The 24991-nt window shown below is 38.4% G+C and overlaps 1 protein-coding gene across 2 annotated transcripts in view; it reads right to left on the bottom strand.

Moving 5' to 3' along the window:
- Positions 1 to 24738, bottom strand: part of LOC129727694 (zwei Ig domain protein zig-8-like) — a 116690-nt gene extending 91952 nt beyond the window's left edge. For both annotated transcript variants that reach the window (XM_055685748.1, XM_055685749.1), the window contains exon 1: positions 23615 to 24738. The gene's annotated coding sequence lies outside the window, so the exon portion shown is untranslated. The remainder of the gene's footprint in view (positions 1 to 23614) is intronic.
- Between the last annotated feature and the right edge of the window lie 253 nt (positions 24739 to 24991).

Here is a 24991-nt window from a genome sequence, read left to right as displayed (position 1 = left end):
TCCGTTCTTTAAACTCTTTGCTTTTAAAAATACGTCAATATTTAGAGCCAAATTTGCTAATATATTATTTCACATTATGATATGACTGTGAATAGTATTTTAATTGACTTTCTAGGAAAAGACTGGATTGCAGTTAACTGTACAAAATTATAGCTTAAATAATGCAAGTGCTTTATATTCTAAAAATTATATGAAAATCTTCTAACCTCTTACACAGCAACAACTCACACAACCATGACGATGGTTGCTTGCTCACGTCAATGACTTAAACAAAAAAAAAGCAACACGAAAGGCAAATTACGCATAAGAAAATAGTAAATTGTGACTGCGATTACCTACATTTCGTTAAGAATTTATCTAATTTTCCGGAAATCAGTAGATTGATCAAAAATTCACGAGTAATTGGATAAAGAGTTTATAAGGATTGTGAAAGGGCGCGGAGAATGAAAGATAAGCAAGCACAAAAAAGTTTTGTAGAATCGAAACAGCAAGTTCCACAGTTCAACACGAATCAACACGGTCGTGATTGATTTCCAGCAATGTTCCGTGCGGCCGTTTTCCGAGAAGACGAACTGTTGTCGAAACGTGGAATGAAGGTCGATGTCGGGAAGCTGACGTGCCTACATATGCGTCACGTGAGAAACTGCGTGTTGCTCGCACAACGAAATTAGGCAACAGAGCACGCCATTCGTGATAACCATACCAACTGCCTGATTCCGGTCTACATTGAGGATAACGCCGTAGACGTGCGAACGTGCGACCTTTAAACGCAGTGCAGTACGAAAATCATCGAGAGAGAAACGTTGAAATACGGGGAAGTGCTTTTGATGAAACATGAAACGTGGGAAAACTGTTTCTTAGAAGTAAACAATTGCGCGCGTTAAGTGCAGAGAAGATGCATTTGAACGGATGCATATCTTTGTACACAATTTTTCGCATGGACAGTCCGTACAGCGTGATGTGTCTCGTGCCACGTCATTTACAGTGTCATAACGGTAAATCTAGTACCATTGCGTTGATAAAAAACCCTATTTAAATCGAATAACGAATAACAACACATCAACATCAACGGCAGAATCTTATCTGAAGCCATCAGTAGATGCCGAAAACAGCAACCCGATCAACACCCACACAAAAAAAAAATACTAGCAGCAGACAACCTGTAGGCGGTGATAAAAAGGATTTAGATAAGGTTAACAAGAAAACTGGTCGATCTTCGGAAGAAAGTGATTCGGACGCCCAGGAGGCTCATACATTTCGAAGAAATTCATCCAAGAAATGTTCAGCTCAATGTGATGCGGGATTCGTCAGAGCATCGCATTACTGTGCCGAACCCCTCTCCCCGTAAAAATCAATCAACACTACAGAATTCTTTTTCAATTCTAACCTTTTCGCAAATACTTCATGAAGGCGTTAAACTTTGAGTAAAATTCTATTGCATTACTGTTCGTTAAAGTTATTCATCAGTCTATTTTATTGTCGAATAAGCATCACTCAAGCAAACTATATTGATTATAACACAGTGCAACAATTTTTTCGCCTTGGCTTTTATGTATGGCGCCATTTTGAATTTTTGAGAAATCGGAAATTTTCGATGGTTTTTCGACGCTATTTTGTTTTAAAGCCAAATATCAAAATTCTAAAAGTTTGTCCACATATTTGCATCTTCTTATCCATCTAAAAAAAAAAAACAGATCTAAAATCGGACAAAACCGGAGCTCATAACGGTGATTCTACGAAAACGGTTTTGGCATGGTTTTAGTATATTTCACAAAGCAAAATAATATCGAGTATGACTGAGCATTAATGGTGATGCGATAATATCTAGAGGTGGTAATCAAATTATGTCTTATATTGAGTAAAAAAGTCCCAGGAATCGATTGGTAGGTGTCTGATCCACATAAATATCAGTAACATGTCCATTTTTCCCCAATTATCTCGACGTGAAATAACTTATTTGAAATCTGTTTAATGTAATATCAAGAGTGTAAGCGGTACTCAAAGATAAAATAACAATTTGTGTTCACATGATCCTCCCCCTTTTGAGGGGAGGGGGAAAAAGTTACTTTTGTTGCACTGTGTAATAACGTTTGCGGTAAAAAATTGACTTTTTTCAGATGGTGATGAAAAAAATCTAAGACAGATGATTGAGTTGGATAAATTTCCCATTAATGGTAATTATATTATCTTATTTGCAAAAAATTCTACGCCCTTACGAGTGGCCTTCCGGTAGTTAACCGGAACATTCGCCATGGCGGACGAAAAGATGCGTGTAGGCATGTTTTTAAGCTCTTTCTTCGTTTTTTTATTAATTCCTCCTCCGTTTTCGCGACAAAATATTTGGAATAGATCCTGCGCTTCAAGTTTGCCCAGAAATTCTCGATGGGACGCAGCTGGGGGACGTTGAGCGGATTCGCCGACTTCGGTATCACATCGATATTCAGCCGCTCCATCTCCTCCAACGATCGCTACGAGTAGTGGGCCGACGCTAAATCTGGACAGAACACCGAGTCTTATACCTTATGGTATTTCTTGATGAACGACGCAACATCTGGCAGGCACCTCGTACTATAAATTCCCCGTTCATGGCCAGCCCGGAGCGAAAGAAGAGCGGCTTCGACATCCCCTTCTTGCTGATTGTCAGCCACAGCAGCACCTTCTTGAGGAACTTGGTGTCTGAAATAAATTTCACCTCGGAGCTCACTTCCTTCGTGGGAGAAGTGAAATACGAAGTACCCTGCCAGTCGTTGCCATCCAGGGTGACATAGGTCTCGTCGTCCATCACCACTGCTACGTCGCGATTCGCCGGGAGAATCAACTTGACCATCTTATTCAACCGCTGTCGCTGCGTCATTGCCTGCAGCTCCGAGACCAGTGGACGGGACTCCCGCTTCCTGACATGTATGTCCATGTTCTCCAGATACTTTTTCACTATTTTACCGCATGCACCAACCTCCAGGCCAAGTGCACACAGCGATTTATCCACTTTTCCCTCGGTCTTCCTCTGCAGCATCCTTTGAAGCTTCTAGTCGCTCAGGTTCGTTGGCCGTCCGGAACCGAACTTTCTTTGGATGCTCTGATCGTTGTTCAATTGTGTCAAGATGATGGCGTCCACAAAGTGCCGTACGATGTCCGTTTTTGACGCGGCGGGGTACCGTTCTTTGAACGCGTACACTTCTGAACGGAGTAGCTTTACTTTTTTCGCCATAACAGTTAGAGTTTGACTGATAGAGCTGTCTATATTTTCTTTGCTAACTCATGGGTTACTATGCATAAGTAGTTTCGTCAGTGCGATTAAAGGTAAAGCCATGAAAAATCGGCAATTTTTGCTCACTTTTTTACGCAAACGTTATTGTTATTGATTATAAGATAACAATAAACAACAGCAGTAGTGTTTTCTATTTTTTGTATCTGGCACCAGATGGTCTCGAGGTACGATGCTGGTTTAACAAGCCAGTCGACGTAGGTTCGAGTCCCGGCTCGGAAGAGACTGTTAGTGTCAGTAGGATCGTAGCGCTAGCCCCGCAATTGTCCTGTACACTAAACAGTCGGCTGCGAAGTCTGTGTATAAATAAACAGAAAGTCAAGTTCCGAATCTTAGGCTTTGCTCTGGCACCATAAACCTAGAGGTATTGTGCCGTGTCAAATAATTGAGTTGATAAAAAAATAAATTAATAAAATGAGTCTTGAGTTAACTATTTTTCCTAGTTGGAAATAAAAAACAAAATGCTTTTTCAGGTCACGTAAATTCGAAAAGTTTATGACAGTAAAAGTATATGACAGTGAAAGCATATTACACGTTTAATAAAACTTGACAAAATTTTCCGAACAAGAAGTATCAGTAGCGTAGCCAAATTCAAACTGCAATTTAAATTTCGGCTTCTCATTGGTCGCCTAATGCTTGTTTTACATAGCACGGTTAACAGAATTATACACCTAGTAAACCGGACGTGTACTTTTTAGAGTATATAAAAGTCTGTCTCTGTTCAAACCAATTATTTTACTAAAATATGGTGACTAAGATGGTCCTAGCTAGAAGCAGCGGGTATCAGAAGTAGCGGAAGCAGACAACAGCAGCGGCGGCGTGTACCAGCAACGGTAGTGGTAGCCATCAATGACCAAATACCACCTTATAGGAGTATTTCCGGGTTCGAAATGTTCTTCATAGGCCTTAAGTCAACCCTAGTTGCCACTTTGAATCTTTTTAGGGCAACCACATAATTTCATAAAGTTATTTTTTTATTGGGCAACCACATAATTTCATAAAGTTATTTTTTTGTTGGATAGAAATATTAACAACAATTTTGAGGTCGTGGCTTTGCACACAACTCTTGCGATTTTTTTGTAGCAAGTTAGAGAGATTGTGGATGAAATACAGCCGCAAAGTTAACGTAGAATTATGGCGACGCGTCTTATTTCAATGTATTTTCTGCAATGAGTACACTCAATTGGGATCGAACAGTTTAATGTTCTGATGTTCAAAACAAACTCCTCCTTTTCAATATTTTTCTCTATGATAGATGCTAAGATAGACTTTCTTGTGTCAATATGTTTATACTAATAACCAACACTGATGAAATAACTCTATGAAAGTAATATAGTGGGCCTGAAGAAAAAATCAACATGACATCTTGGGTCAATTTCACGGTATTTACACTTTATTTGCTGTTTTTTTTAGAACCCGTAATTTACTTGGATTTAAAAATGCAATCTAAGGTCGATTTACGGCCTCTTAAAATACCCATATTGGACGGTATGTGGCACTGTTTTCAACTCAGGTTGGTTTACGCCTGCGTTGCGGGAGATCTTATGGCCGATAACGGCTCAGGCAACGAATCTTTCACAGGGAATCCAGAATCTCGTTGATGTCTCTATTGTTCTCTCTCAACGGGTGTGAGTGGATATGTGCTGAAATAGGCTGTAAATCACTCACGTACGAAAAAACTATTCGATTGAAATCTTTATAAATTATAATTTAGTATTTTTGATTTAAGTAATCCAGGAACTAAAAAAATATTGAATTTGCTAATTTAACGTTCTTATCAATGATATTCAATATTGTAATACCGAAGATGTGGTTGCATGAATCAATAAGCTATAATCGTAGTTTTGATTTATTTTAGATTTAAGCCGAATACAACCAATATAAGCTGTATAGAAAATTAAGAGGAACGTACACGTATTTAATCTTTGTTTTGTAAAAACTATGTGAGCAATTCTGGATTATAAAACAAAGCTCTATATTTTTGAATAGAACAACACTCCGCACAATAACGTCACAATTTTTCGCATTTCGGGAGACGCATAGCTAAACTTCCGAACAATTTCTGGAATAATTTAGTTAATCCGTTGAAAACTGTCTGAATTATAAGCATTTGAAGAAAATTCGTTGAAAACTGTCTGAATTATAAGCATTTAAAGATGGACAATTTCCGTAACGCTCTCGATATTTTTTGGGTTCTCAAGTTTCCACCCCTTTCTCAGAATGTTGCCGTAAGACGTAACTCTGCGTCAAAAATCGACTTTCGACCCGCTCGAAAATTTTTAGGCTTGCAAAAAGTCAATTAAAAAAAATATGTAGAGACATCACCAGATTTCGATGATTTTGTATATTTTAAACATTTGGCATCAAAACAAAAATATCGAAATCGAAAATTTCATGTTTGTCTTTTCATTGGTCAAAAAAGTGTAACTTTTACTTTGATCGTTCTACGGCAAAGGATAAGTTAATTTATGTCAGGGACTTTTTTTTTTTTTTTTCTTCACAAATCATTTATTTGACACGGCACAAATACAATTCAATGTTTAACGGCGCCAATTATATCGGATGACTTAAAATCTATAAGCAAATTTTTTATCCTCGCTGCCGACTACGAGCTGAAATTAAGTCTATCTTAAAACTAGCATGTATTATTCAATCAGTGTTTTGTAGTTGAATGGTCGTCTGATGTTCATCGAATGAATATGCAGCATGTATGGATTTGTTCTGCTAAGCCACGATGTCATTAGCTGGGACAGGGGCTTGTAATCCTCGGGTTCTGAGGGTATTGTGCGGGGTCTAGTTGCTGGTTTTGGTTCGTTATTGTTGTTCGCTGGTGTTCAAGTTGCCATATGGTGTGTGCCGCTGAGCCAAGATATAAAGGAAGGCCTCGGGTTTTCCTGGCGAGTTCGTATGGGATTCAATTGCTGGTTCCAAAATCGAGGTCTACGACGTGTTCTTGCCGTTTTGTTGAATGTGGGTGGAAAGGAATGGGACTAGACTTGGGCATGGATGGATTTCAGGAAAATGTATATAAGGGACATGTAGGGTAGGTCGCGACTCGCCAAGACATCACGAACAGGGACAGCTGGTTCTCTACCCTCGGCCCAGAGGGAAGTTATTAATTTAGACCTGGCGTCACGGTGTACAGGGCATGACCAAACAACGTGCTCTATGTCGTGATAACCTTCACCACAGGCACAGATACCACTTTCCCCGAGCCCAATACGACGGAGATGCGCATCAAATCTATAGTGATTGGACATAAGCCGAGACATCACGCAAATGAAATCTCGACCTACATCCAACCCCTTGAACCACGGGTTCGTCGATACCTTGGGTATAATGGAATGTAACCACCTTCCCAGTTCCCCTCTGGTCCAAGAATTTTGCCAACTGATGATCGTATTCTGACGTACAAATGCGAAAAATTCATTAAAAGCAATTGGTCTTTCATAAATTTCACCGTTTGATGCGCCCACCTTAGCCAAAGAGTCCGCTTTCTCATTGCCCGGTATCGAGCAGTGAGAAGGGACCCACGCTAAGGTAATCTGAAACGATTTTTCGGATAAAGCACTCAGATATTCCCGTATTTTCCCCAGGAAATACGGAGAGTGCTTAACATCTTTCATCGATCGAAGAGCCTCAATAGAACTGAGACTGTCCGTAAAGATGGAATAATGGTCCGTGGGCATTTTTTCGATAATCCCTAGGGTGTACTGAATAGCAGCTAATTCTGCGACGTAAACAGAAGCAGGATTATCGAGCTTATGGGAGACGGTTAAATTGTTATTGAAAACACCGAAGCCAGTGGACCCATCGAGAAGTGATCCGTCAGTGTAGAACATATTGTTGCAGTTGATGTTTCGATATTTTTTGGAAAAATTTTTAGGGATCTGCTGCACGCGTAAATGATCCGGGATTCCACAAGTTTCTTCTATCATGGATGTATCGAAAAACACAGTAGAATCAGAAGTATTTGATAAGTCGACACGATTTGGAATATTCAAAGAAGGGTTAATATTTTGGGACATGTGATTGAAATACAATGTCATAAAACGGGTTTGAGAATTGAGTTCGATTAACCTTTCAAAATTTTCAATCACAGGACGGTTCAAGACCTCACATTTGATAAGAATACGAGAAGACAGGCTCCAGAAGCGGTTTTTCAACGGTAGAACTCCGGCTAAGACCTCCAAACTCATCGTATGGGTCGATTGCATGCAACCTAAGGCGATACGCAAACAACGATATTGTGTTCGCTCCAGTTTGATCAAATGTGTGTTTGCTGCGGAGCGGAAGCAGAAACACCCGTACTCAATGACAGACAATATCGTTGTTTGGTAAAGCCTTATAAGGTCTCCTGGGTGGGCTCCCCACCATGATCCGGTTATTGTACGAAGAAAATTTACTCTTTGTTGACTTTTCTTCATCAGATACCTAACATGGCAACCCCAGGTGCCTTTAGAGTCGAACTAGACACCAAGATACTTATGCACCAAAACCTGAGAGATCGTTTTACCCATTAATTGTGCTTGGAGCTGAGCAAGTTCATGCTTCCTAGAAAAAACTACTATCTCAGTCTTCTCAGTGCCGGGTAGATTCTTCAACAAGTTGAATTTGATTCTATCTAACCCAGGCGCGTTATTGTTACAGGACAGGAGGGCAACTGTAAATTCTGCCATCGTAAATGGTGATTCTATCGCGTCGTGGCCCGGAGACGTATCGCGAAGGTTTTGCGCAGGAACAGAGTCCGGACATATTTTCCTGGCAAAATCAAATATCCACCTACTTGAAGACTACTCATCGCTTTCGTTGACCGTTACGCGATTCCGCATTCTTCGGGCTGTGTTCCAAAGAGTGCTCATTGATGTCTCCCTCGACGTCTCGTTCACGAGCTGACGCCAATATCCGCGTTTCTTTGCCTTAGTCAAGCTTTAAAACTTGGTATCAAGCTCCGAATAACGTTTAAAGTCGTTGGCATCGTCTGTATCCCGGAAGGTCAGATACGCGTCGGATCTTTGCGTGTAGGCATCGGAGCACTCTTTGTCCCACCACGGAGTGGAAGGCGGTTCTTTGATCGTTACGCCAGGGTATTTCTTCGTTTGGGCTTGCAACGCGGCGTCGAGAATCAAGCCCGCGAGGAGGTTGTATTCTTCAAGCGGTGGATGATGTTGAATCGAATCGACCGTTTTTGAAATCATTTCCTCGTATAACTTCAATCGACATTCCGTCTGAGGTCATACGGAATGTCAATTAAGAATAGGCATATGGTCGCTACCGTGAGGATCGAGGATTACCTTCCATGTGCAATCCAACCGTAGCGACGTCGAACATATGGATAGATCCAAAGCGCTTGGCCGCGCTGGAGGTTTCGGGATACGTGTCATTTCACCGTTGTTCAAAATAGTCATGTCGAAGTCATCGCAAAGGTTATAGATCAAAGAGGAGCCACACCATGAGAGTTGAAGTCTCCCAAAATCAAACGTGGCGAAGGAAGTAGTTCTATTAAATCAAAGAGCAGCCGTTGCCCAACCTGTGCTCTGGGAGGAATATATATTGAGGCAATACAAAGCTCTTTACCTTGTATTATCATTTGACATGCGACAACTTCGATGCCTGGAATCGAGGGGAGGTTAATACGATAGAAAGAATAGCACTTTTTAATCCCTAGAAGTACTCCTCCATAAGGGGTGTCTCGATCAAGGCGAATAATATTAAAATCATGGAAGTTAAGATCAATATTTGAAGTAAGCCAAGTTTCACAAAGGGAAAATGCATCGCATTTGTTTTTATTTATCAAAACTTTAAGTGAATCAATTTGTGTCATGGACTTGTAATACATAAGTCCCCTTACATGAGGAGAAAATAACGGCCACCCAGAATGAAGTTTGTTGCACGATTGATTGGCTTTCGTTCGTAAATGTTAAACAACCAAACCATCGCCGCTCAGCTCACAGAAAATAAAAGGATAGTCAAACGACACTCGTTTATCAAAGAGATGCACACTGTCAACCGTTTAGCGATGTTATTCCGGACTATTTCTGTCTGCTTCGTTCATTTATGTTGAGAAATATTATCACAAAATCAATGATATACATAATTTCCAGAATACACGCACTCAACGTGCGTGATTCTCATTTCTAGAAAAAATGTCAAAATACGTTTGAGGAAAATAACGTCGCGATACTCATTTAACACTTTTGTTTAAGAATGTATTCAGACAGCCAGCCTTGGTAGCGTCAGGGAAAGAAGAAGACGATTATCGCAGTGAAAAGTGGTTCTACCGTGACCAGTTCGAAGCCTGCACTAAACAAATTTTGACTGAGCGTACCTACTGAAACCCCGGAGGGGAACAATTCGCTTACCGATATATCTCCCTGTCATTTTCTAACATTTTAATTCTTGGCTTTGTCCCCGCGACTTATGGTTACTAAGAAAGGGAAACTTTATCTTTCCATTTTCTAGTCAAATCGGTTGCCTACCGTCGTTGTTTTCCCAAGGGAAACAAGGTGTCTAGTATCAACAATTTATTCAAGGAATTTCGGGAAAAAAGACTACCTCAGGTGAACGTTGCATCGAATGTATGTCTATCTGTGGCAATGGAATGTTGTGACTGCACCTGGCTCTGGAAAAGATGTTGCTACACGATTGATTTCCGCATGGGGACTTCATTCGAGAAGACAAAGATTTTGAGACCTACCGCTAAACGAAATTCGAAGAGTCGATTTCCATTGGTAGAATGTTGTTTATGTTATATCATGCGATAAATAACAATTCGGATGTTGTTCTCGAATTGACCATTAACTTGACTACGCACACGTGCGTTGCTCGGTCAGTAGTATCTCTAATGACAGCAGGAAAACACTTCAATTAACGATGTTATCTCTTATTCTTTCTCTTCAATAGACTCTCGCACTCATGTCCTTACTGAGCAATTTAGAAAAAATGGGTAAAATTTGGGCGACCATTTTGTCGATTTGGTTGATTCATGCCTGTTAGTACTTTTTTTAATCACGACTAATGATCGAAAAAGTTTATATAAAAATGGTATTGAAGATTTTAAATATTTCATGAGTAAAAACGGTTTGTTTGATCGGTGTGACATCTTTGGCAAATTTATAAGCAATAATTTTGTCTTTCCGAAAAAATATACAACGCGAAAAAAAATTGTATGGAAAGATCTATCAGAAATTTAAAATTATATATTTTTGTTTTATCAAAGTCTTATTTTTAATAAACCCAAAAAAAATCTTTGATTGATGAAGATTTCGGCAATGCCGTAATTTTGGAATTTCAGAAAAAAAACAATGAGATCCAAACAAAAATTCTAGGAAAAAAAAAACATAAAAATACTGCTGGAATTCTTCATTATTATGCAATTGTTTTTACAGAATAAAACTAAATTATTAAAAGAACCGTTATAAAAATTTTGAATCATGTTTTAAACATTCACAAAGGTAAGCAAAGTGACCTAAATTCAGTAGCTCAAAAAACACACTTCTGAAAAAAAAATCTTTGTCTACTAAATTGTACAATGTTAGCTTAACATTGATAGTTGGTGGAACTTGGTGAAATAAAAAATAAAAAAAATTGAAATTTGAAAAAAAAAAATAAAAAGTTCTTAAGTGTTTGTTAAGCAGGTATTAGACGGAGCAAACATTTGCTAATACCTGCTTTATAGTTTATACCTACTTTGAAGAGAAAAAGTTATTATCAACAACTTTACCGAAGACACCATGCCGATTGAACAAATCGTTTTGTCTCTGGAAATATTTTTATTATCAAAAGGTCCTCGGCTCAGTATGTATGCTTTATACGTCAGGCCGAGTTTTCTTTGTGCCAGCGCTAAAACTAGCTTTACACGCAAAAGTTCAAGCCTCAATCAACCAACGTGTCTTCTCAAAACGCACAGTAATTGCTCTGATTTCGCAAAAAAAAAGTTATGATTTTTCGAAAAACATTTTTTTTTTCGAGGTCCATATTTTTTTAACTCTCTAGTGCCTAAGTTTATTTTCAGACGGACTTTGAAAAATCACTATGAATTTTCATAATTAACTTTTCAACTGAAGACCGCCTATACTGGGCACTAGAGGGTTAAGGCCAAAATTGCTATCTACAATACAACTTTGCCGAAGACACTATCCAAAATTTTTTATTTCCAAAAGAGCGCTCTATGAGAAAATAAAAATACTTTTGTAGGTAAATTGGTTTGTTTGATTGACATAGTGTCTTGTTAAACTTGTAGATAGTAATTTTGTCCTTCCATAGAAAATACCCTGTGAAAATAAAATTATTTTATTTTAAAACCATAACTCTTTTTTTATGATTACATGATTGGACCGGTTTCGTTGTTAAGATAATCTTTTTTAGTTTTTATAAAAAAAAAGATTTTTCAAAAATGATGTTTTTGGGATAGTTAGATTTTAATTTGTCTTTAAAGTTTTTTTTGAAAAATAAATTTATTCAGAGTGTATATTTTTTGGAAATACTAAATTGTTATCTACAACTTTGCTCAAACGTTACACCGATCGAACATACCGTTTTGGCTCTAAAAATATTTGTAATCTTCAATACCTTCCCAAAATAGCATTTTTAAATAGCTTCTCAAAAATAAGTCGTGTTCTAGAAAATTAAACCAATAGCACAAAATTGCCTTTTTTTGCCTATAGAAACGTCTATGCAAAGTTTCAGCCAAATCAAAAAGGACAATTTAAAAAAATATTAAAACTGGGACATTTTTTATGGAACTGCTCTGTAGTGGTTTGGAGCAGCGCAATACATTTGAAATACGTCTAACACACATTCGTATGTCTAACACACACTGGCTGTACAGGTTTCAATCTTTATCATCAGTTGTGCTAATTCCTTACAATATTGATGTGGTTATCACCATCTAGTTTTTGTATGTGGGATTATTTGTATTTACATGCATTATTTGCATTTTAAGATAAAAAATATTTTTAGAACCAAGACTGTATCAGACTGTATTATGTTGTAGCAAAAAAATCAGATTATGGAAAAAATGTGTTTTTTAAATATTAAATTTAAAATCATATATTCCGTTTTCAATTTTTGAAGTAGAATACTTCTCTCAGGAAGTTCGGCTACATAGGGATGTGAAATGAAAATCTAAAACCTAAAAAAGTGAAAAATATGTCCAATTTTGAATGCTAATAAATCGGTTAGTATTCGATGGATTTTCTTCCTTCTTGCAGGAATAGATTTGAAAATCTTTTAAGATTCTTCCCAAATGAAGATAATTGTAATTTTATTTTCCAAACTATTGTACTATTGAAAATAGTCAAGCCTTGTCAAAACGAAAAATTTGACCTTTGATTGGTCGTTTTACGATTGCTTCCCAAGTGCGGTCGACAGAATCATATACCTTGCAATTTCAAATTTGCTATTTGGCCTATATAAGAGCCTGTTTCAGCCGAAGTCGCTCATCGTTGCATCAAGTGTGGCCAAACGCACGCCCCCGATGCCTTCCAGCTGATGGAGACCGCCGATCCGGTGTGCGCCAACTGTGGGGCTGCCCACAAAGCAACCAGTCGAACGTGCTCAAAACGCGCAGAGTTCATCGAGATTCGTAAGCGGGCCTCCACCAACAATCAACCAGGTCGCCGAAAGGTGCCCCCAAACAACACAAAGGAGTTCCCTGCCATTGGCTCCCGGCACCCCATACCTTTGCTCGCCCCGCTACCGCTGAATCTAACCACCAAACCAGTCACAGCTGTCTCTACGTATGCTGAAGCAACGAGATCCGGTAGCCGTTTACCCCCACCAGGTCTCCAAGGGAACTCGTCCGCATTGACGTTCGCTGCAACTGGCACAACTGACAACGAACCCATGCTCACCATGGAGCAATACGTTTCACTGGTCGTGGAATGCATTCCGATTTGTACGGCTGGATCGAGCATATTCTTCTGGAGGAGGTGTGGCTATTGTTCTTTGGCGTGAAATAAGCTGTCAACTGCTACCGAGTTTCCAACTCAAAGTCATCGAGGCCGTGGGATTGAAAGTAACCACTGGAGTCGGACCCATTACCATCATCGCAGCTGTCCCAAGCAAAGTCAACATACGGGACGGGACGGCAACGAGCCTAAGAAGCGGCATCATCAAACTGACTCGAAGGCAGGGGCAGTTCATTATTGCGGGTGATCATTGCACGCAACAAAACCAAGCCTGTGTAGTGGTAGTCGAAGTTGGATCCTCTGCTAACCGATTCCAAGTCTCTCGGCGTAACTACCATCGAGTCGATTGGGCGCGGTTCCAGCGATGTGTGGACAACGCAATAGACTACAGCGTCCAGCTCGAGTCCTCAGAAACCAGTGTCTTCAGTCCATCGATGAGGCATTATCCCTGGCCCGGGATATGCATGTGCCGGCTTCTAGTCTGGCGAGTAACTCTCTGAACCTAGACAACACAATCAAACGATATATCCAATTCCGTAACACAATCAAATTGGTGGATTTAAGAATCAAACATTTTTCTCAACATCTTCGCTCCCTCCCAGTACGTGAATAGCCGTTCTGGAGACTTACCAAAATTCTGGAAACCAAACCGAGACCTATTCCCCCTCTATCACCCTCAACACCAATCCCCGCTCATTTCCTTTTAACAGCATCTGAGCATTTTGTCAACTCTCACAATTTGGGTCATGTCATGGTTAGCCCGCACGAGCTTGCCGTCCAGGAAATAATTACTAGAGTCGTCGATCTTCCATCAATCATTCCCGATGAATCTAAAACATTCGCTGATGAGGTGTTAGCTGCTATCAAGCGCACCAAGAACATGAAGGCCGCCGGTGTCGATGAGGTCCTCAACCTTGAGTTGAAAAACTTGAGTCGAGAAATTTTTGAACACCTGGCAGCGATCTTTAATAAGTGTCTGGAGCTCGGCTACTTCCCGTCTTGCTGGAAGCTAGCTAAAGTGATCCCCATCCAAAAACCCGGTAAGGTTTCTATCAACGCTAAAAACTATCGCCCCATCAGCCTATTATCGTGCATCTCGAAGTTGTCCGAAAAGTTGATTCTTAGTCGCTTACTGGAATTCGTGAACCAGAATAACATTTTCCTCCCAGAACAGTTCGGGTTTAGGCAGGGTCACTCCACCGTTCACCAACTGACTAGAGTTACTCAGATCCTAAGGTGGAACAAGTTCGTTAGTAAAACATCTGCCATGGCATTGTTGGATATCGAAGGGACGTTCGATAATGTCTGGCATGCTGCAGCGATTCAACTTTCCGTTCTTCCTCGTAAAGATCATCAAAATTTATCTGTCGAATAGATCATTCCAGGTCTTCCTCAACAACATTCCCTCTGATACGTTTAACGTAGATGCTGGGGTTCCACAGGGTAGCGTTCTCGGTCCCATCCTGTTCAACATACTTACCTCAGATGCTCCTCCCCTTCCGGGTGGTGGCTTCCTGTCTATGTTTGAAGACGACACTGCCTTTATCTACAAAGGTCGAGTGGCTAGAGCCTTGACGCGTAGACTACAGGAGGGTTTGTATGTTCTGTCCGACTATTCCAACAACTGGAAGATCTTCATCAATGCAGCTAAGACCCAGGCTATTATATTCCCGCATTCAGAATCAACTCGACTTGTTCCGCCTGCCAATATGAGAATCCATCTCAATAACACTCCCATCGAATGGTCGAGCGAGGTTGTCTATCTTGGTCTCTCCCTGGACCAAAAGCTTCTATTTAGTTCACACATAGAGAAAACTGATACCAAGTGCAACATACTGATCGTCTATCCTCTCATTAATAGGAAATCCACCCTTTCCCTCACCAACAAACTTGCCGTTTACAAGCAAATAATTTTGCCGGTCATAGAGTATGCTTTGCCTGTCTGGGAGGGCTGTGCTAAAACCCACCAACTTAAGAATCTCAGATTGTTCAGAATAAAATATTACGTATGATCCTAAACACCCCTCCGAGGGCACGAAACTCTGAGATCCATCGCCTGGCTGGTCTTCAGGTGCTGGAGAAACGGAGAACAACATCATTGACTAACTTCAGAGAGTCCTGCGCCAGGTCACCTCACCAGATCATTCGTGAGCTGGTACCTTAGTTTTAAGTTAATTTTAAGTTTGTTATTCGTAGTTAAGTAGGTTATAAAAATTTATTTTTCAATTAAAAACAAGCCCTATAATGGATGAACTGTTAAACTCTACACAAACAATGTAAATCTATAGAATTAAGTAACCAGCAAAACCTCAAAACAAAGATGCAGAACCTTAAAAGGCTAAACAATTATTATGTAAACCATATGTAACCATATAAAAATATAACAACTGTGGCATGGCTACGGATAGCGTAGTTGTTGCAGCGGGTATCAGCATCGATAGCAGCTAGTAAATAGGAACTAGTAAATGCATTCAATGAAAAGTTGACTCATTTTGACAACACATGAGCCGTCTATTTTTGAGTGTTAAATCAGCTTTTCACTGTTTATTTTATCACAAGGAATACTTTATTCGCACTGTCAGTGATAACGCCAAGATGTGATCGGTATCTTTTCCGATATTGAATTGAAAAACAAATTGTCCTTTTCAGGATGAAATAAAACCTGATGATTGATATTTCCTCTTGAGTTAATTTAGATTTTTAAATTTGTAAAGGTTATAAATTTTACTTTATTTCCGTGTCTCAAAACATACTGAATAATCTTTTTCTTCATTCATTAGCACGATATCCGAAAAACTTCCATTATATGCATAAAAATTATTTTTTCGCATAACCAAAATTTGAAAATTGTCAATCCACAATCATGACAAGCAACTTACTATATTATTGAAAATGGTCGATCCTTGTTCAAGCGCAAAATTCAATTGACCTGATAAGTCAACGTTTATTTACTAAAAAAAAAAAGACTGACACGCAAGCAACCGTGTTATCTGTCTTGTAAAAGTGTTCTGCTTCAACCTTGCGGTCGTGGCTTTGCACACAACCCTCCTGTGATTGTTTCATCTTACGATGTATATCTTTCTGAAAAGATAAAATTACTGTCTACAAAAATAGCAAAGCCTTGGTGCTACATTCCGATTCGGAACTCGACCTTCTGTCTATTATACACAGACTTCGCTGCTAACTGTTAAGTAAACAGGATAATTGCGGGGCTAGCGCTACGATCCTGTTGACACAGCAGTCTTTCCCAAGCCGAGGCTCGAATTTAATGGTCAGATCCCAGCTATTGTTTTCAATGCCAGAACGAAGATTTATGTAATTTTTTCAAATCCAATTTTCGAAGTAAGAAATATTATTTATTATTTATCACTATCATCCCGTTAAATTCTAACTATTCAAAGCACAAAACGTCACTCAGAAGATTTGTTAGCTTTAGCTCATCAAAGATAACTCGGAAAAAAGGATGGTTTTTGACTTGATAAAGTTATATAATATATGATTGTTATAATGTGTCTTAGAAGATAAAGAGCCTGTGTTTTTTTTTTTCAATTATTACAGACCATTATTGAAAAAAATATTTCTGTTTATAAGCTCCGCATTCTATTTTGCTAAATCAGCTAAACTTTCAGATTTACTGGTTCATACCTATACGGTGGCGCAAATGCAAATGTATTCAAATAATAGGCTCTTTTTTTCAATTTTTTTCCAATTCTCATGAAAAATATTGATAATAAAAACCGGACGCGTTGTTTTGCCCTCCAGATAAAGGCTACCGGCATGTATCGTGAAAATTCTAGAAAACCTGTTAACGTATTCTACCTGAGGGATTGTTTGTCTTCTACCCGAAATCGATTTCCCCGACGATTCGGCACGCGAAAAATGAAGAATACCTTAAGAATATCTCTTCGCTGGTGTTTTTCTAAAGTAACATAGAGCGCACGGTGTAGCCCCGAGTCATTTTGCTTGCTTTTTTGCTTCGTGACATCTCCGTCTATTTGTACTCTGCTTCTCCTTGCTGTGTATATTACATGTTGCAGCTAGTGCAGAGGGTGAGCGCTGACGACGTATGCGAGTAAGTGGGTGACTATTAGGGTGTCCTAAAAAATCGATGTTGAAAAAGTCAAGGTGCTCAGCCCTAAATTGAAAGATAATGTTATTTATAGCATTTTTGTAGGGAGCTCCGAAGCCGCAAGGTTACAGAGCCTGCTTTGGTAAGCGGGTGGTCGTGGATTCGAATCGTAGTAGAATCAGGCCATTTGGTTGTCAAAGGACTTTAGCATGGGTTCATTCTCAGGCTCCCCACCACGTACCCTTCCTTCAATCTGAATTCTACAGTACCTCTGTTGACTCTCCTTCTAACAAAAATAAGTCCCTATTATAATAAAACTGGTGTGAGTAACATATAAAAGTTCTCTCCAGGTAATTGTAATTAGGCGATATTGTTAGGATGGACAGAGGCTCGGTATAGTAGAGCAGTTAGTTGAAACGGAAAGGTACAACTTACACACAAGCATGGATGTGAATTATAAGCATATCACTTACTTCAATAGTGATACTGCCAATAATCTGAAGGGCGGCGTACAGAAAACACCTGGGTAATATCACAATAGATCTAATCTCTGGTCGCAGTGATGAGTCCACACAGAAAAAAAAATTGTAGAACATTTCGACTTTCTAAAAAATTGTTTTCAGGTTGCCCAAACGTGATTTTTTAAAAAATGACTTTTTTAAGCTACAAACCTACTCTTTTGCCCTTTTTTCAATTCTGTTCGATTCCTAAATTTTTCATATATTTTTTTAATTTTTGTGGGATTGTTTTCGAATATTTTGCATGGTTGAGTTCAGCATTGCATACAATTTTTTGACTCTCAGAGCCCATTAAACATCAGGAAAAAAAATAATTTTTCTAATCATTTTCAGATAAAACCCTTCAAAACACAAAAAAAAATTTCGATCAAGAACTGAAATTTTCATTGCAAAGCGAGATCTACGACGAAAATTCACATGAAAAAAGATCCTTGATATTTTATCGAGGAACTGAGATATTGGGATTTTTCTATGTGATGGAAATGATGCATTTTAACAAAAATGTTAAATAACTGTTTTATTTTGGGAGATAAAAAATTACAATGTTCAGAAAACAAATGCATTTTTTGATGGCTGATTACATAGTAGAAGGTTTGCAAATTCGGAAAATCTGCGAAAAATAACAGGAGGGTTGTGTGCAAAGCCACGACCGCAAGGTTGAAGTAGAATACTTTTACAAGAAAGATAACCCGGCTGCTTGCGTGTCAGTCATTTTTTCTAGTATATAAACGTTGACTAATCAGAACAATCGAATTTTACGCTTCAACAAAGATTGACCATTTTCAATAACATAGTAAGTTGCTTGTCATGGTTGGGGCTTGACAATTTTTAAACTTTGAGATGAAATTTTTTCGGATGTCGTGCTCATGACTAAAGGAAAAGATAATTCAGTACGTTCTGAGACACGGAAATAAAGTAAAATTTATAACCTTTACAAATTTAAAAATGTAAATAAACTCAAGAGAAAACATTAACGCTTTAATCATCAGGTTTTCATTTCATCCGGACAAGGACAATTTGTTGTTCAATTTAGTATCGGATAAGATGCCGATTACATCTTTGCGTTATCACTGACAGTGCGAACAAAGTATTCCTTGTGATAAAATAAACAGTGAAAAGCTGATTTAACACTCAAAACTAGACGGCTTACGTGTTGTCAAAAAGAGTCAACTTTTCATTGAATGCATTTACTAGTGCCCACTATCACACAGAGACTGCATTTCACTAAAGTGCCTCACTGCATTAGCCGCTATCGTTGCTGGAATCCGCTGCAACTAGTGGGCTATCCATTGCTACGCCACAGCTGTGGCCGCTTTCCGCCATCGCTGGTATCCACTGCACTGCTAGTGCTTCTGGTAAGGGAGTACGACTGCTGTTGTCGCTGTCTAGAACTATTATGAGCAGCTTCGGCTGAAACAGGCTCTTATATAGGCCAAATAGCATGTTTTCAATTGCAAGGTATATGATTTTGTCGACCGTGCTTGGGAAGCAATCATATAACGACCAATCAGAGGTCGGATTTTTCGTTTTGACAAGGCTTGACTATTTTCAAAAGTACAATAGTGTGAATAATAAAATTACAATTATCTTCTTTTGGGAAGAATCTTAGAAGATTTTCCAATCTATTGCTGCAAGAACGAAGGAAATCCATCGAATATTAACCGATATTTTAGCATTTGAATTTGGACATATTTTTCACATTTTTCGGTTTTAGATTTTCATTTCACATCCCTATGTAGCCGAACTTCCTGAGAAAAGTATTCTACTTCAAAAGTTAAAACGAAAATTATGATTTTTAGTGCCTTCTAATAGAAAACTCAATATTGCTCGTAATATGTAACAGATAGAAACATGATGTCTTCGGTAAAGTTTCTTGTTTTAGGATAACCTTAAGACTTTGTTGAAGACACCTTGCGTCTATCTTATTTTGATTAAAATGTAAATTTTTTATCTCACTCATTGGTGGATTGATCATCCATCTTTCTACATTAAAAGATGCATTTCTAAATATCCTGAAAAATCTCCGAACATACCTTATGGCTTTAATAAACATTTGAATCACTATTTAGGAAATTCTACGCACAAACGGCAAAATAAAACACTGTGCAATGGAGCTAGTAAACATTAGTGGCATTTTTGACAAAATGCATATTTTTCCATCACATGTATAAACGCCAATATCTCAGCCCCCCGATAAGATATCAAGGATCTTTTTCTATGTTAATTTTCGTCTTGAATCCCGCTTTGCAGTAAAAATTTCAGTTCTTGATCAAAATATTTGTTTACATGTGTTTTGAACGGTTTTATCTGAAAATTATGAGAAAAATTTACTTTTTTGTGATGTTTATCGGGCTCTGCGAGTCAAATAATTGAATGCGATTCTGAACCAAACCATGCAAAATATTCAAAAACAACCCCATAAAAATTATAAAATATATGGAATAATTTAGAAATTGAAAAGTTTTGTAGCTTAAAAAAGTCATTTTTTCATAAATCACGTTTGGGCAACCTGAAAACGATTTTTTAGAAGTCGGAATATTCTACAAAAATGCTATAAATAACATTATTTTTCAGTTTAGGGCTGAGTACCTCGACTTTTTCTACATCGATTTTGTTGGGACCACCTAGTGACTATATATTCGTGTTGTTTTTGAAATTAAATGTCATGAATTAAATGAAATTAAATTTAATGTAATTGAGCAATGCTCTGTTTTATAGTTTCAAAAGAACAAGAACATATAAAATTTTTTTATATGCAACAGCTGCAATTACTTGGATTTCTTTGTTTCGTTCTCACATTTGATGTTTTTTTTCACACGTTTACTGTACCACACGCGCAAACCAGGAGGCTAATTTACTTCTTCTGAAAAAAGGAAGCAAGAATAATAGCAAGATGTTCTACGTGGTGTTTTTTTTTTGTTCACATAACATTCATTTGACACGGCACAATAAGCTACGAGGTGTTGTTCTCTAAATATAGAAATCTAAATATAGGCATTAAAACCGGGGCGTATTACACAGTTTAAAAGAAAGTATGCGTTTCGCATGAGGTTCAAATTGCTTCATATATTTTGAGCCTTTAGCCAGGAAATACAGTAAGAATAATCGAGACACACACTCGGGCTAGGTGCTTTGGTCTTCAACTTGGTGCGCAACAAATTAAGAAAAGCATCACACAGCAAATATCTCTTCACGGATCAAAACAAAACGAAAAAGAAAAAAACGCTCAACGTGCCTGCAGGTGACGATCACAAGATTATCGCACTGCATTCGTAGCTTTTTTAGCTCTTGCGCCGAGCTGGTGCTTGCTACGAATGTCGCATAAGAAGATAATACGCTCGTGGTGCTGGGTGTCTTTAATTCGGTGTTGTCACCGAGCGGTTCGAAGCGGTGCTTTAACCAAGTCTGGAAAACGCCGTCTATATGTGTTGCTGTGTGGCTAACTTGAAAAAATGAAACAGAGCGAGGGAAATAATCTGTCCTCGCACGTGACTATATGTACTTGAAAACAGTTGGCTCTAAGTTAAAGTTGATCAAGTTTCTCTAAGTTGAAGTTGATCAAGGACTATTTGAGGTCAACGATGAGTAACTTGAGATTAACAACTTTGCCATTTTATCAATCGAACGTTATATCACTGATTCCATTGATTTTCAATCTGTAACTTCTGATGTTGACAACTAAAAGGCACGGAAAGTGAGTATCCAAATTTAACTAATTTTTAATTTTGGAGACAACGGAATAAATAAGTAGAAAAATCTAAATTTTTCGTTTGTCTCAATTCCTTTTATGAAAGAAAAAACTGCCCAGTCATTTTCGTTGGAGGCCCACATATTTGTTACCGCACCAGGCCCACCAAACCAAAGCAACGCCACTGCTGAGTTCAGCCAAATATGTTATATGACCAAAACAGTATTTAGGACACTTTTTTTGCAGGAGAATGTATAAATCACTTTCACAAGTTGTGTTGTTTTTGCGAAAATCTTAAGCAATACACCATCAGGCACATGTACCGTTCAATGACCTTTATTCGATGTTTCATGCATTTCATGAGTTGCCAAAAGCCTATGTTTTTCTTACGACGACCTTTTGGATTCTTACGAATCAGGCTGACGATAGATAGACACACCTTCTGAATTATTCATTTAAGCTGCTTGTTGCCGAAAAGTGAATTGTGTAGTGTATTAATCACAAATTTCGATGAACGTATTGTTGCTGCCAGAGAATCTAGAACAGCCTTGAGAAAGACGTATTTTTGCAAATAACTCAAATGTTCAAAATTTTAATTTGGAATGGGACACCTGAAAAAAATGTACATTGCGAAGAGATTGCACTGTAGTGGTAGTGGTAGTAAAATCTAAATTTCCACAATCATTTTGCTTAATGACCAAGAAACTGCTATTACTTACCCTGTTATCAAATTATTCTAACTTTCTAGTACTTTCTTTTTCCATATGCAATCTATTTTTATCAAAAACTTGATTTTCCTATTCAACTTCAATGAATCAATGGAGTTGTATAAAAAAAATTAAGTTTTTTGATAAAAACAGATTGCATATTATAAAAGTAAGTACTAGAAAGTTAGAACAACATAAAAACAGGGTAACTAATAGCAGTTTTTCCGATCATTAAGCAAAATACTCGTGGAAATTTAGATTTTACTACCACTACCACTAGAGCGCCATCTCTTAGCATTGAACATTATTTCGGGTGTCCCATTTATTGGAAACGATTGAAAGACATTTGATATAATATTCATTATTTGAAATGACTACTTAAAAAATTCAATATTAATTTATTTTATATCATTATTACAATTATTCTTTTAAAAAAGTTATAATTTAAAAATACTTGAGCAAAAAATTACATTTGTAACAGTATGCCGTAAAGTAAGACCTAGTATTACCTAGGTTAGAAAAAAAAATAAACTGATCAAGTCTTCGGGCAATTTGAAATTTTATATTGTTTTTAAGTTTGGAGTATAAGATAACACGAGAACGCTTTTGCGTAGCAAAAAAATGGTATCTGTTCGTGATGTGGCCGAAAAGTTGCGCACCACGAAGTCCATCGTCCAGCATGCCCGAGAAAGATTTACACACAAGACTTTCAAAAAGTAGTAGCAACCACCGAGATTCTCATAGCAAGCCTAAGGGCTCGAAAGTTCTACTACACAATTTTCCGCTAGAATAAATGTTGCATCATAAGGAACGACAAGGCATGCGTGAAACTTGAAGATACCTGAACGTCGGTTTTATACTGTTCGTAAAGAAAAAAGATGTCGACATGGCAGACGAATCAATTTTTGTTGAAAAGTTTGGTGATGATCGTTTGGCAAGCTATTTTCTTTTATGGAGAGTTTTCTGAGCCGTTTATCGTCCCACGTTTACGTGAGTGACTGAAAAAGTTTCTTCTGTCGCTCATTTGTCAACATGATGACCGTGGTCCGTGAATGTAATTCTTATGCCAACAGAAATGAACACTCCAAACTGCCTAGACAATCGATTTGGGACTTTAGTGAAATCACGTATTAGCAAACATGTAAAACTAACTTACGCAGATGAACATGTAAAAATAATAAGAGTATCAAAATTCTAAACAAATCTTGAAACAATGTATAAATAAAAATCAATATTCATTGGGTTTTATTTGCTTGGATCAGTCTTCGTTGGTTCGATGTTATTTTCTTCATGTAAGAAATCATTGATAGTATTTGTGATTTACTTTGACATGTCAGGAATACCATGAATAATCGAAAAAAAACAACGGTTTAATTTGAAAGTTTTCGAACTGTATTTTTACAAATTGAAATTGTTTCATCTCCTGTAACTCAAATTAAGTGCACTAGATACTCACAACAATCACTTTAAAACTTCTCCACTGTTTTAATCCTTCTAATTGGTTGTCTATTATGTGAAACCCAAATCAGGAAACACTAAACAATTTCCAGTAAGCCCCATCGATTGGTATCACTCTGCAGTTCGGTTTGCACAAGTACACTACTGCCAGAATGCAGCCAGGATCCAATACTGCATTCAGTATTTATTGACCTGCACTCAAACGCAATCGATCCACTCGCGCGCCGCATTGTTATTCTATCATTCGAGAAGATAAACTCGATCGGTTTTCTGCATTACCAGCGGCGGCTATTCAATGTTTAATGAAGTACCGACGAATCACTTGTAACCGACAGCGACTAGCATCAGCACTGATGGAGCACGGGCATCATGAACCGCCTTTCCATTTAACACTTATCGAAAACGGTAATCAATTTATAGGGCACTGTTTGCCACACTTCCGGCCAACGGAATTGCGCCAATTGCTCAACAACACTACTTGCCGTTTTTTATTAAATTTTCTATTGGTTATTTGACTTGCGGCTGCAATGTTGGTTGATTTTCCACGAATAGCACTGTTATTTGATAAAAACGCCTTCCGTTTGACACATCCACGAACTTCAAAGCAGAGTAAAATTTCTGAACATCATATACACAAGAAGACGATGATAATTCAATCGGGCGCACCGTGCCGATCCAGCTGCGGGAAATTCTTGTTTACAACCAGCCAGCAAATCTCCGAACGATTGATTTCGTCACTTTGAACATCATACGACATGAACCATCTCACAATACACCAGATGCCCGTTTCGAGCTTCTGCCGGTTCGCAATTCACCTACCGCACCACCGCTTCACCACAATCATCGGTCGCAGTGGCTTTCTGTGCGCTCTAACGGCACCTCGTGGAACCCGCCGCAATACAATCTCCCGCAAATTCCAACTGCAGGCGAATGTGGGTATATTATTCCACGCGAGCTCCACAATGCGACACGGTTTCCATCACCGACCGAACCTTCGCGTCCCGAGTTTTAATCCTCTGCGTACAGCATACAGTGTACACAACTACTCGTGAAAATACATACGGTATGAAACAGCTAGAGAAGGACAACTTCCGTCTGTGCTGGCGACGTGCAAACCGTCCAATTTCTAACTGAACAACTTGTTTTCACCGCAGCAGCATCCAGCGGAATTAACTCAATGCCACGCAGTGGCGGAACTCACATTCAATTCTCACCCTGAGAGAAGGAGAACAACGCCAACGTTTGAATCCTCTCTGAATCGGTCAAAGTGGGGTGCGTTCATAGATTATAAAGCACGTGGTTGCTTCTCAGAGAAAGATTTCAGCACTTCGAGTAACGGAAATATTTCACGACTTGACTGAATCGAATAAATAGC

Source organism: Wyeomyia smithii, chromosome 3, assembly GCF_029784165.1.
Source record: "Wyeomyia smithii strain HCP4-BCI-WySm-NY-G18 chromosome 3, ASM2978416v1, whole genome shotgun sequence".
Classification (NCBI taxonomy): domain Eukaryota; kingdom Metazoa; phylum Arthropoda; class Insecta; order Diptera; family Culicidae; genus Wyeomyia; species Wyeomyia smithii.
The sequence above is the reverse complement of the archived record's forward strand: the minus strand, read 5'-3'. Positions and strand labels throughout refer to the sequence as shown.